Here is a 13,284-nt window from a genome sequence, read left to right on the forward strand (position 1 = left end):
GATGGTAACAATAGCCTGTTTAACCTGGTATGCTTTCAAACCCATTGAAGAAAATCATCATCTATAATTATTAGTAATATAGATATTTTTAGAAATTATGAATATTTAGTCTGATTCTTAGAAATTGGTGATGGATATAGTCTTTTTAACTTTGACATGCTGTTCTTCTTCACTTAAATCCACCCTATAAGCTTTGCCTACATATTTTTCAATAGAGTAAATCTGATCATGTTCCATTCTATCTCAAAACCTTCTTTATCTTTCCAATTACTACCAAAAATAAATACCATCTTCAAGGCCAGTTGATGGTGGCATATACCTTTAATCCCACCAACTGGAAGGCAGAAACAGGCAGATATCTGTGAGTTAGAGGCCAGCTTGGTTTACATAATGAGTTCCAGGACAGCCAGAGCTACATAGAGAAACCTAGTCTCAGAAAATCAATGTGTGTGAGTGTGTGTGTGTGTGTGTGTGTGTATACACATGTATGTTTGTATGTATGTATATGTGTGTATATGTACATATATATGTATATATGTACCATCTTCAAAATGTTTTCATTATTTTCACTTAAGAAATTACTAAGAGATAGTTTGTATGATAACCTAGAACAGACATATATACACAGAAATCATGCAAATAAGCACACGTTCACCCAGAAACAAATAAGATTTCTTTCTTTTTACATGTTACTAAGTTAGTTCATTGTGTTGTTTGTTTCAGTTTGGGCAGTTCTGGGACTGGGATCCAGGCCTTATGTCTGCTTAGGATGCAGCTGTTCATGATAAGATACACAATTTCATAAGTAAGACTTATACAATGTCACTCTGAAACATGTTCAAATATGGTGAGTTAGGGTTACTATTGCTGTGGTGAAACACCATGGTCAGAGCAACTTAGGAAGGAAAGGCTTTGTTTTGCTCACAGTTCAGTCAATCTAACAGTACAATCATCAAAAGCTATGAGGGCAGGGACTCACAAAGGCAGGGAGCTGGAGGCAGAAGATCCTATGCCATAGACGATGCTGCTTACTGGCTTGCTCCCCACGACTTGCTCACCTTACTTTCTTATAGAGCCCAGGACCACCAACCCAGCAATGGTACCACCAACAATGGACTGGGCCTTCCCCCACTGATCACTAATTAGGAAAATGCTTTATAGCCAGATCTTATGGAGGCATCTTCTTAATTGAGGTTCCCTCCTTTCCAATGACTTTAACTTGTGTCAAAATGACATAAAGCCATCCAGTACAGTAAGTTTCTGCAATTCCCACAAATCTTCCTGTAGCATAACTCAAGCCTGTTTGTAAAAATCATTTTCAAAACTAAAATTACATTTATTAATTTAAGAGGCATAAAAATCTATATTTCTTCCTTTGAAAAAGGCGGGGAGGTGCCCAGAAACCTGTGTTTTTTTATTAACTTTCCCATGTTCATTCTTCAGAACAGGTTGAGAAGTAACTGCTATTTTCTATAACTTTCTGTTCTTCCCCCATCACTTCTCAAACACTTTTTTTAAACAACACTTTTTTTCTATCTAGAATCAGCCCTTGTTACTGACATCTTACTGGGTCCCTCTACTTATTCCCTGAGATAAGAATATCTCATTTCCCTAGATTTACTATAAATCCATGCTCGGGTCTTCTTTTGATGACACTTCTCTTGTACTGCCCCATATCCTATACACTGTAAACAACCATAGTATAGGACAACATTTGTCCCCCAGTGGGGACAACAATGGTCCAGTTTAAGTCAAGACTTTTGTGTTTGATGTGTTTGAGGCAGGGTCTTACTACACAGCCCACACTACTAGCCTTGAATTTGACACTCTCTTGCCTCCACCTCCCAGATTTGTGGGATTACAACTATGTACCACCAGGCTGGCCCTAAAATAAGAATGCATTTAAATGGAACCTTTCTCTGTGGGCCTAGGTCAGTTAAGAGAGAGTTTAAGTGAAAGCAGATTGTTGAATTTAATGAGATTATGGGCATACATAAGTGAATGGCAACCTTTGCTGGGAGGATATTTATGCAACCTAGTCTTTGATTAACTTTCTCAATATTCTCACTATTCTCAATATTCAGGCATAAGGCATAATGATCAGATTTAAATGCTTATATCCAAAGTAGTTCAGGGCTTAATTTTTCCTTATCCTATCTTATGTTAGGTTCCCTTAAGAGTACCTGGTCTCAGAGCTTCTGGGCTAATTAATATCCACTTATCAGTGATTGCATTCCATGTGTATTCTTTTGTGCCTGGGTTACCTCACTTAGGACGATATTTTCCATTTCCAACCATTTGCCTAAAAATTTCATGAATTCATTGTTTTTAATTGCTGAGTAGTATTCCAATGTGTAAATACACCACATTTTCCGTATCCATTTCTCCATTGAGGGACAAGCTCTGAATACTCAAGACATAAAATTAGCATATCTTCATGTTCATGGGAACATGAAGAAGGAAGGAGAAGGCCATGATCCTGGAAAGGCTTGATCCAGCATTGTAGGGGAGTACCAGGACAGAGAAAAGGGAGAGGGTGATTGGAGAATGGGTAGAGAGAAGAGAGCTGATGGGACATATGGGGAGTAGAGAACTGGGAAAGGGGAAAGCATTTGGAATGTAAACAAAAAATATAAAAAAGAAAGAAAAAAAGAGTGCCTGGTCTCTGCGGCCAGAGATATCCCGGTCATCATGTCTTTGAGTTTGGAGCAAATCAAATACTCCAAACATTCTGTTCCCAACTTATTTGGCTGTGCATGTTCAGCTCACTATTATGGTATTATGTTTTCCATTTTGCATGGGTATAAATTAAAGCACAGAGAGGATTTGATTAGCTTGGGTTCCCAGAGTGACTGGCAATGATGGGAACAAAGGCTGGCTCCCCAGTCTCCTGGCCCAGCTCACTCAGTACCCAACCACAGGTATGTTGCTCTTTTGCTAAGGCCACATAGTGTTCCTTGGAAAGGATGCCCATTAGCTTGGGAAGATGAAGGCACATGGGAGGCTTCAGAGGACCAGAGAGGCAGAATAAAAACCAGTGACTGTGGAAGGCCAGGTGAAAATTCTGAATACAGTTTAGAAAACACATGGCTAGCTAGCACTTAACTGGGTCTGAGGGTATTTATTTTGAATGTTGAGCCACTTCACGTTTATGGAAATAGCTATTTCTTCATGTACATGTCTTACTCTTAGTATAATTTTGGGAGACAGAGAGAGAGAAGGAGGGAGAGAGAGAGATAGAGATAGAGAGAGAGAATATATATTGTAAAAGTCACTACAAGCTTTTTACAGAGACCTTGAAAGGTAGTGCTGATCAAACTGGAATTGGAGATTTTCAATGGGCAGAAATCTGGCCTCCAGATACAGTTTAGAAGGATGTACCCAAGGGTCCACTGTAACTTCGATTCAATAGAGGTCTCTACTTGGAAGATCCATACCTGAGTCTTTCTCAGAACGCATCACTTCTTAAACATGTGACTAGGTTGGTCTACCTAGAGTTTTGTGACATCAACAGCCCTGAGGCACCAGAGTTCACAGACCATAGTTTCTTTTCATAAAATAAATTGGTGAAATTTATCGCCATCTACACGTTTAATTTGCTAACTTCTTCATTGTCTTCTGCACTAAATGCAAGCTAGGAGGAGAAAGCAGCACCTTATTCAGAGGCTTATCACCAGCACTTTAGAGCAATGTCTGGAGCCTAGCAAGTAGAAAAGGTGCATACACAAATGAAGCAACCTTGGTGATATCACTGGGGGAAATCCTCTTCCACATGTGCACTGCACTGCCCCAAGAAATTGCCTAATCTTGAGTTTTGTAGTGACTTCAGCAAGTGCATTAGATAATGCCTAAAAAACTTCCATTGGCTTTCCAGAACACATCTGCAAGTCCTCTCAGTTCATTCAGGAGGACAGACTCCGAGTTTACATAACCAGTGCGGCTGGTGTCCTACTGAATCCTTCTTCTGCACATATGCATTAAGTGGGGGAGGGCAGGTGTCCTGGGTGTCCCAGAGCAGCTATATCTGAGCAAGCTATGCCTGCTGCCAGCAACAGGAGAGCTCTAATGAAAAGCAGAGGAAATTACAGTTGTTGGGTCTTGTGGTCACAAGGGCATGTGCTACATTTGCAAGGTCATCATAGGACCATTCAGGGTGTAGTTTGCACACATTCTGCTGCTGAAAGGGAGAGTCTTTCTCCTACCACATCCGGCACATGGTTTGCCAGAGGAAGGGCACGAGATCAAGAGCCTGGATGAGCTGGCTTGGTGTTTGCAGGCCACATCTCTAGTAAACCAATGACTCCCTTCTGTCTCCCATGAAAGCCAACAGAGTTTATTCATTACCAAGTGTGAACAGCCATCACACAGGCTCCAGATTGCTTTCTCCTGCCTTGCCAAAAAGCACTTTAAAAAAAAATCTAAAATAAAACTGTCAACGTTTGATAGGAGGGAAACATTTTATCTTCCTTCATAGATGCAGAGAAATACAAGATTTATTTTGCCTATTATAAATCTAGGAATTAAAAGCAAACATGATACCATTATATAGAGCTACATTTAGGAAACCACACACAGTGTACTTAATATGTAGATAGCATATGTGCCTCGCCAGCAGCCCCCTCCCGGACAGTCCCTTCCCTTTTTTTATTTTCTCCCTCGGCCGGGGAGGAGCGGGAAAACTCCAGCTCGAGGGAGCTCGTGCGACCCTGGGCGCGGGTGTAAATCCTTCACCTGAGCGCCGAGGGGCCGTGGAGAGCGCGCGCGGGCGGGTGGGGAGTGGCGCGGGCGGGTGGGAAGTGGCGCAGGCGGGCGAGCGCGCCCGGGCGGGGAGGGAGCAGGCGGAGCAGAGAGCTGAGGCGGCCGAGGGGCGGGTCCAGGGGCGGCAGCTAAGAGGAGACCAAGAGGCAGGGGCTGCACTCGACAACCAGCTGCCGATAAGGTAAGAAGTTTCCACCTCCTCTCCGCTTGCGCAGCACTGGGTAGGGACAGAGCCGGGCGGGACGCCCCGGGCCGCAGCGGACTGCGTTCTCCTCCAGCGCCGCTCCGCGGCGGCGCTCCCGAAATCCACCCCCACCCCTCAACTTGGCCCCAAGTTTTCGAGCGGCTGCGGGCGGACGGGCGGACGGGAGCGAGGGCTTCCCTGCACCTTAGGTGAGCGGCGGGCAGTCGGGGACTCTGGGGACCCGGTGCCCTCGGGGAGGGCGCGGGACGCAGGGACCCGGGATACACGGAGCTGCCGGATCCCGCGGCAGCTTTCCCAACTTGCCGGCCTGTTCAGAGCCCGAGCGGCGGCTGGGAACGGGGCCCGGGCACGGCCCACGTGGGGACCACAGCGATGCGGTGGGAGAGGAGAGGGAGCTATTCTTTTTTGTTGTTCCTGGGAATATTTCCTAGATTAAGGGAGTCCCATAGTAGGTGATGAAGCTAGCGGTTTCCCTTACTTTAAATTTAGAGTTAAGCCTCAGGACTATTTTAAATATTTTGTAAATGTTTGAAAGGTGGCTTCAGCAAGGATGAAGAGTTTGTTTTAGCAATGCTCGCACTCACTTGCTTGGCCTGACCTGCCAGGGTAATAGTGGCTTTTCTGGCTATTGTAAGACAGAAAAAAACATCAATGGCATATTGCAACTATGTTATTTATAGTCTTCTAAATAAGTACAATTCCCAAATATTCCATACTGAATTGCTGAAAAGATTAAACAATAAAAAAGTCATTAACAGGATTGTGTGTAAATATTATGGTGCATGAAGATTTTTTTCTATGAATTACCATCAGTATCTTTGTTTTACATAAATTCCACAGACACCCTGTTCATAGATCAGGTTATTCTCTCCTCTGAGGTTTTCCTTTTTAAATTTTAAAATTGAGAGTGGGTTACAAGTTGGGTTTCTTTGAAATGCTTACATGTTCGTTTTTGAGATTAAAATTCATTTTATACAAGGTGAGCATAGTTGATACAGGTTACAGTTTCACTATAGAGCCCTTGTACATAAAGCTTAGGTTGGGAGCAATTAATAGTCTTAACGTGATGAATGTATAAAGGAGCGGTGCTTTCTGAATTCCTCTGCAGATGGTCTCATTTACCATCTGCATCCTGACAAGAAACAGAGTTGAAAACGGCTGTTCTCCTGCAACATCTCTTGCTGGTCAGGAGTTACATAGTATAGCTAGTTAGTAAGCTCTCTAAAGAGCTAGAGGGAGCCTCATGATTTTATTAGATATACTTACCGTTTTTAAAAAAAGAACTCTGGCAGTCAGAATGTTGCACAATAACTGGCTTAGAGTTTAGGCTTGGAGGTGACACATGACACACACACACACACACACACACACACAGAGTGGTGAAAGCAACAGAATTTCCATTGAAAACAATGAAGGAATCAGCTAAGCTTTCTAGGACTACCTTGTAGGTGATTTGAATGCTGTAAGGTGCAACCAAACATTCTGAGTGTTTGAGACTGTGTAGCCAGTGTGCCAGCTGAAGGAGCCCTTCTCAGGTTGTCAGGCCCACCTTCCAGGTGCCATTAAAAGCAGCTTCCCATCCAGTCACTGAGGAGCACGCTACCCTACTCCAGGTCACGAGACAGCTACTTCTCCCTGTGGATGATGTTTCCAAGTAGTTCTGCATACAACTCCAGATTATGGAGAAAACTTTCCTTCAAAAGAAGGAAGCTTTGTGTTGTCACCATAGACGGCAAATCATTTTAAAACTTGGCATATTTTTAATCAGTAAATAAGCTACATTTAGACATCAGGGTTGAATGTTTTCTTACTTCCTGTTTGGCATTTGTTAATCAGTCCAACGAGTAACATTTGTGATATGTTTATATTAAATAATCAGTGATAGTGATTGATTTTCATTATTTACATATTACTTTTTAGGGATGTTACTTTGACATTTATTTACCATTTAAGTAAATCTTATATCCAGGGATATAAACTGCCCAGATTTGTCTTCTTAGCACAGTAGCTCCCATTATGTTGCTAGCCAATAAAAGTCTTTATTTGTTGCTTATTAGAACCCTCAGTCCACTCAAAAGTTCAGCTATAATTTAATTTGGGTGTTCAAAGAGCCTCCCTTGTTTTAAAACACATTCTCAGTATTCCTTTACCATTTGTTGTGAGCCTATATTCTAACTCATGAATATGCATAAGAGCAGTAATACAGACATGTCATTTTAAAAGTTGTTGCCAAAACAGAAGTGTACCATTTTCTTTAAAAATTATGTATATGACAATGTAAATTTTGTCCTTTTTACTGCAGTTTCTTAGACATTCTGGAGCATTTTTACTTTTCCAGCAGTAATTTAAATTGTTTTCTCTACTGATTTAGGATTTGTTCCTCCAGGAATACAACCTTGAAGGTGTGGGGAGACAGGCCAAAGCTAAGCTTTGCAACCAAGAGTTCTGGTTAAAGTGCTTTCACAGTTGTAGCCCCTTGAAATTATAAGGTCTTTGTTTTGAAATTTACAAATTGCCAGCCTGGTAAGTTCTTTATAGCAACTGCTGGCAGTTTTACAGAGTCCAAGATACTTGCTGGTTTCAGTTGAAGTGTAACCGATTACACAAGCTAAGGACCAGAACTCCAGTATCAGGGATCCCTCCAAATGGAAGGCAGGATGTGGAACTGCTAAATGAGTCACTGCATGTGTGTGTAACCAGTGAGAATCACATCAAGTCTGTCTTCTACATACAGGATTTAAGACTTATCAAAATGTACAGTATTGTCCTGGACCTGGGGTTTATGAGTTCACTGTCCCTGCTCTTTGTGTTTATTAGCACAGAGATGTAACAGCCCACACAAAAACATTTTTCTCTCATTATGACCTTAACATTTGCCAAAAGTGCCCCATACTGAAATTCCTTTTTAGTATCTTTTTCCCCCTTAGTCCAAAGCCAGACATGTACCCAGACACACAGCCTCTGTGTATAGCAAGCTGTTTTAAATATTGTGACTCGGCAATGTGCTGTCCTTTCTCTGCTTGCACCAAGGATCTCTGCTCAGTGTCTGTGGATTACCAAGCTCCTTCTTTATTGTATGTCTTGTCAGCTATCCCTATTCATTTAACCTTTCATTAGCGTCTGTGCAGCTTCCCTGTCTGCAAAGGCAAGGAGAACCCGAAAGGCCCCACTGTCACAGTTATTAGATTTCTCCGTTACATCCCAGCAACCACAAAGAAGCAAGAGTGGAGACTATTGTCGTGCATGCTGCTGTCCTGGGGTGCAGCTCTTCTGTGCATGTCAAGGACTTGTGCCACATGTTGATATACATCCCAGGAATAAATGCGCAACATGGGGGATAGGCTGACAGAGGCAGCAATGAGCTTTGTAGGAGTTATTGCGAAGACCAACAGTTAGTGAAGGAATGTTGCTTAATGGGCCAAGGAGATAGACGGAGTTGAGAGTTGCCAAGATCTGCTTTGTGGAGCTTGTCAGTCCCATTGTTTTCATCTAAACTTCATTTGAGGGAAAATTGAATACCTTTGACAGGAATGAAAGTCTTCTTTTCTCCTTTAACCTCGGAGGGGGGAAATGTTATTTCTGATGACTATTATGGTGCATTACAACTATTTTTGTATGGACTAAAGATATGTGAATGATTATGTTACTTACGTCTCATAATTTTTACACACTGCAAAATCGTGAAAAATGTTTTAACAGGGATTTGTATGTTTTATAAATCTGGTTTTAAAATGGAGTACGTGAATCTCCTTGTGCTCCTGCTTTGCTGTGGCTGCCATAGCACAGTGTGGCTATCACCTGGTTTTTATACATGTGTTTTCATGCTTGCTGTAATATAGAGGAGAAGAGGAATGATTACAGGTCTCTTTCACATAATAATAAAGACAAATACTTGGATATGTAGAATGGAAAAGATTTCATTTTAAACATCATAATGAAATCTCAGAGCTGGAAGAGGGCTCAGTTGGTAGAGCGCCTCCCACAGGAGTCTGAAGACTTGACCTTGCTCCCCAACATGTTTAATGGGCCAGCCAGCATGGCACCTTTCACTGCTGTTCTCAGGGCTGGGAAGGCAGTGACAGGCAGGTCCATGGGGTTCACTAGCCACCCAGCTCAGCCTCATTGTTGAGGAGAAGGCAGGGAATCACCATGAATGCCATTGGTTCTGGTGTCTAATCTTGACCCACTCAGTGTTTGGGGATGTCTGCCTTGGAAAGCAGAGTTTTAAGTGAGCATACAGTATAATGGCTTCAGTTACGGCGTTTCTGTGCATAAGCTTCCTTCTCCTTGTGGCACTGCCTCTCATTCCTATTAGCCAAACAACCAGTTTGGTAATCTCTATGGCTGCCTCCCCACAACTGCTTGGTGATATAAATCCTAGTGGTTTAGTTTTAACTGCTTTATTGTGAGATACCTCACATACCACCATGTAATTACCATTTAAAATGTACATTAATAATACCCCATTATATGGATACACAGTTTCTTTTAGCATCATCAATTTATGGATTTTTTACTATTATGCATAATGCTGCTGAGAACTTTCTTTGGGAGAGGGTCAGATGTTTTTATTTCTCTTGGATGTATACCTCTAAGAAGAATTGTTGGATCATGTGGCCTTCTTTTTGTCCATTTGAGTTGTCTTCAGAAAAACAAACCAAAACCAAAAACCAAAAAAACCTCTTGTGGTCTTAAAAAATACATATGTGGTAAAAGTTAGGACTATGTGTCCCGTGTTGCATGTTGGCTCTCTCTTTTACCATGTGGGTTTCAGGGGTTGAACTCAGGATTTCAAGCCTGGTGGCAAACACCTTTACCTGCTGAGGCATTCACTTCCCCTAGATTGTCTTTTTATAGTTGAGGTATAAAAGCTGTTGATACAGTGTGGTTACAATCCTCTATCTGATTCAAGATTTGCAGATACTTTCTCCCATTCAGTGAGCTGTCTTTTTATATTTTTGATGCCCTTTGAAACAATTTAAAATTTTTTGAAAGAAGTTTAAGAATGTTTTTTTCCAGACAAGATGTTATTACATGTTAAATGTTAACTCAATACTAGTGACAGTGAGCAACAGTGGCCTTCAGAAACATTCCTAACACTGTCTATCATTTTAATTTTGATGAAGTCCAACTTACATAATATTTTCCTTGTTCTCAGTTTTGGAATGTTGTCAAAAATAAAGCAAAACCAACCAACCAGACAAACAAAAACCAAACCCCAAAACATGGTCTCACTTTACCCCTGTGTTTCTTTCCCTCCTTCTTTCCGTCCTTCTGGATAACACTATGACGTAGGGTTGCTAGATCATACCATGTGGTAGTCTGCCTTTTGTAGTTTGAGAAATTGCCTTTTTGGGGGTGGGGTTAATAACATTTGTACCATTTTATGCTCTTGCCAAGAGTGTCTAAGTGTTGTATTTTGTGTGTCCATGTTGTCATCAATGCCTGCTGTTAAAGTTAAAGATTTCCTCTCTTTCAAAATGGTTGGAATAAAACATCAGATTTCTTTGGAAACAGTCTCACTCCAGAGCCTATTAGCTCTAAATAAAATTAACAGTGGACTTTGTTTTTCATCTCATAAGTTCTGCCAGGTCTAAAGCCAAATTTAAATGTCATCAGTTTACTTACAATAGTGTCTAGTGCATGAGTTAAATTCATTACTCAGTGCACTTCTTAAACAGCCTTCCTGTCTTTAAGAGATGAGGTATGCATCCTTATTTCTTAGGTGGTTGCTACCTGACTCTAAAGAAAGGGACAGCAAATCCATACCCCTAGTCTACCCTTGTTGTAGCCAGTGATTGCCACTTGTTTTTTGGTGTCCCCTTAGTGGCTTCAATGGACTGTTGGGGGTGATGAGTCTCCTGATGCTTTAATCCCAGAGCTCTGGAGGCAGAGGCAGTGGCTCTCTGTGAGTCTGAGTCCAGCCTGGTCAGGAGAGGAAGTTCCAGGACAGCCAAGACTAAATTTGTTTGTCTGGAGTAACAAAGGAAAAGAAAATTATAGGAAAGACTTGGAGCTGTTTATTGGTCATTGATCACAGTAGCACTTGTGATCCCAAAGAGCAACCACACAATGACACAATGACAGGGAGTTTGTGTGAGTGTGTACAAATGTGTGGCAGGAGTATCCATGAGAAGTTGGGAGATGTTCCTGTGATCCCAGCTCCCTGAAGATAGAGGTGGGAAGAGTGCCTGGGAGTTAGGTAAGAGAAAGAGAAATAGAGATTGGATGGACAAATACAGGTATATTTATTTATGACATAGATCAATAATGAGTGGGTCACCAAATGTTTTAGTACTATTATGAAATTATATTTCTGAAGTACTGATATGACAGTAACATAAATCTTTGTTTTTCATGCTTTGTACTAAACCCAGTATGGCATGGGACAAGCATTCCGTTATTCGGATTTTAAGAGCCATCAGATGAATGTCTCTGTGCTATATGTAGAATAACTCACTGGGGGTTTTACATGAGACCTTAGGCTTTCAACCTGAGGTTCACGACCCCTTTGGGGAGTCAAACAGCGCTTTCACAGGGGTTGCATATCTGAAATCTGCATATCTGGTATGTATATTACAGCTCATAACAAGGAAAAATGGACTGGAGCATGAAGGATCTGATGGAAGGAGGATGGAGGGTACTGGGAGAGACAACTGGAATTGGGTGGCATTTCAAAGGTGAGGTAGAAACCTAGTGCAGTAGAAACTCTTAAGGAACCTACAAGGATGACCCTGGCTAAGACTCCTAGGGGTACAGAGCTTGAGTGAGCTGTCTTCTGTAACCAGGCAAAACTTCCAGTGGTGGGAGTGGGACATCAACCCAGTCACAAAGTTTAAGTATATGATTTATCCTACCTGTAAGGTGGCACTGAACTTGTGGGTGTGGCCAGCCAATCAGTCTCCATCTTGAGACTCATGCTATAAGAGGAAGCCCACCCCTGACACTGCCTGGAGGACCAAGAGCAGAGACTGGATAGTCCAGAGTCCCAGGATAGAACCAAACATGAGCAGTCAATGAAATGATTCTGCTATACTCATAGACCAGAACCTAAAGCCTAGCATAATCATCATCAGAATGTCTTCATCCAGCAACTGATGGGCACAGATGCAGAAGCCCACAGCCAAATATTAGACTGGATTCAGGGAATTCTGAGGAAGATGGGGGTCATAGGAGCCAGAAGAGGGGTCAAGAATACAAGAAAAACCAGAGTCAACAACCAGGGTTCATCAGGTGCTCAGGGAGACTGAAGTGGCAATCAGGGAGCCTTCAGGGGTCTGACCTAGGCTCTATGCATGTATGCTATGGTTTGTATAGGTTGATCTTCTTGTGGGAAATTGTCTTTGACTCTTTTACCTGCTCTTGGGACCATTTTTCTTCTACTCGGTTGCCTTGTCCAGCCTAAAAATGATGGGAGGTAACTAGTCTTTTTGCAACTTACTGTGCTGTGTTAATATCCCTGGGAGGCCTGTAGAGGAGGAATGGATCTAGGGGAGAAGGAAGGTTCAGGGAGAGACTTGGAAGAGAGGAGGGAAGGGAAACTGAGTTAGGGATAAAATTGAATGAAAGAATAAAAAAAAATAAAAATTTACAGTAGCAAAATTTTTTATAACGTAGGAATGAAAATAATTTTATAGTTGGGGGTCACCACAATAAGAGGTGCTATATTAAAAGGTCACAGCATTAGAAGGTTGAAAACCACTGCCTTTAGACAGTCCTGTACTGATTGATTAAAACAGAAAAGCTCTTAAACTTTGTGAGGTTTTTATGTGTAAGTTCTACATCCTGCCCAGGTGTGTGAGTTCTAGTTGCTTTGTTTTGCAAAGTAGAACTCAACATTTAGACATTTTTAGTCTTGTTTTGAGATGGGGTGGGGTGGGGGCTGGGTGGGCCGGGGTTGGGTGGGGTGAGGGGCAGTGGTGTCTCAGGTTGGCTACAAAGTTGCTATGTAACCAAGGCTGGTTTGGATATCCTGATCCTTATTGTCTGGCGAGTGCTGGTACTGCAGTGTGAACACCCACTCCAAGCTACATTTCCTTTTTTATTTTAGAAGGTAAAATTTATCAAACTTTTGAGGTTTTATGATATAAAAAATTTGGTGCTCAAGGTCTTATGTGTGAAGTAGAAGCAATAACCCTAAAATTAAGCAGTACAAAATGCAGTACAGGATAAATACCATTAAAGAATAACCACAGAGTGAAAACAAGTCTTTTGTCTTCTATGCTACATCTAGAAACATCATTTTTTCAATGTTCTTTTCAAAGCAACCTTTCCTTTAGTGGCTTATCGTTCTTTTTTTTCCCATTGACTGAGAGGTGGGA

General features: G+C 41.8%; 2 pseudogenes; both read left to right on the forward strand.

Annotated features, from left to right (window-relative positions):
- The window catches only part of LOC127676347 (ubiquitin-conjugating enzyme E2 G1-like), a 1,073,095-nt pseudogene that overhangs the window by 822,999 nt on the left and 236,812 nt on the right, over window positions 1-13,284 (forward strand).
- Window positions 1-13,284, forward strand: part of LOC127685088 (uncharacterized) — a 251,676-nt pseudogene that overhangs the window by 64,935 nt on the left and 173,457 nt on the right.

Source organism: Apodemus sylvaticus, chromosome 1, assembly GCF_947179515.1.
Source record: "Apodemus sylvaticus chromosome 1, mApoSyl1.1, whole genome shotgun sequence".
NCBI classification, from domain to species: Eukaryota; Metazoa; Chordata; class Mammalia; order Rodentia; family Muridae; genus Apodemus; species Apodemus sylvaticus.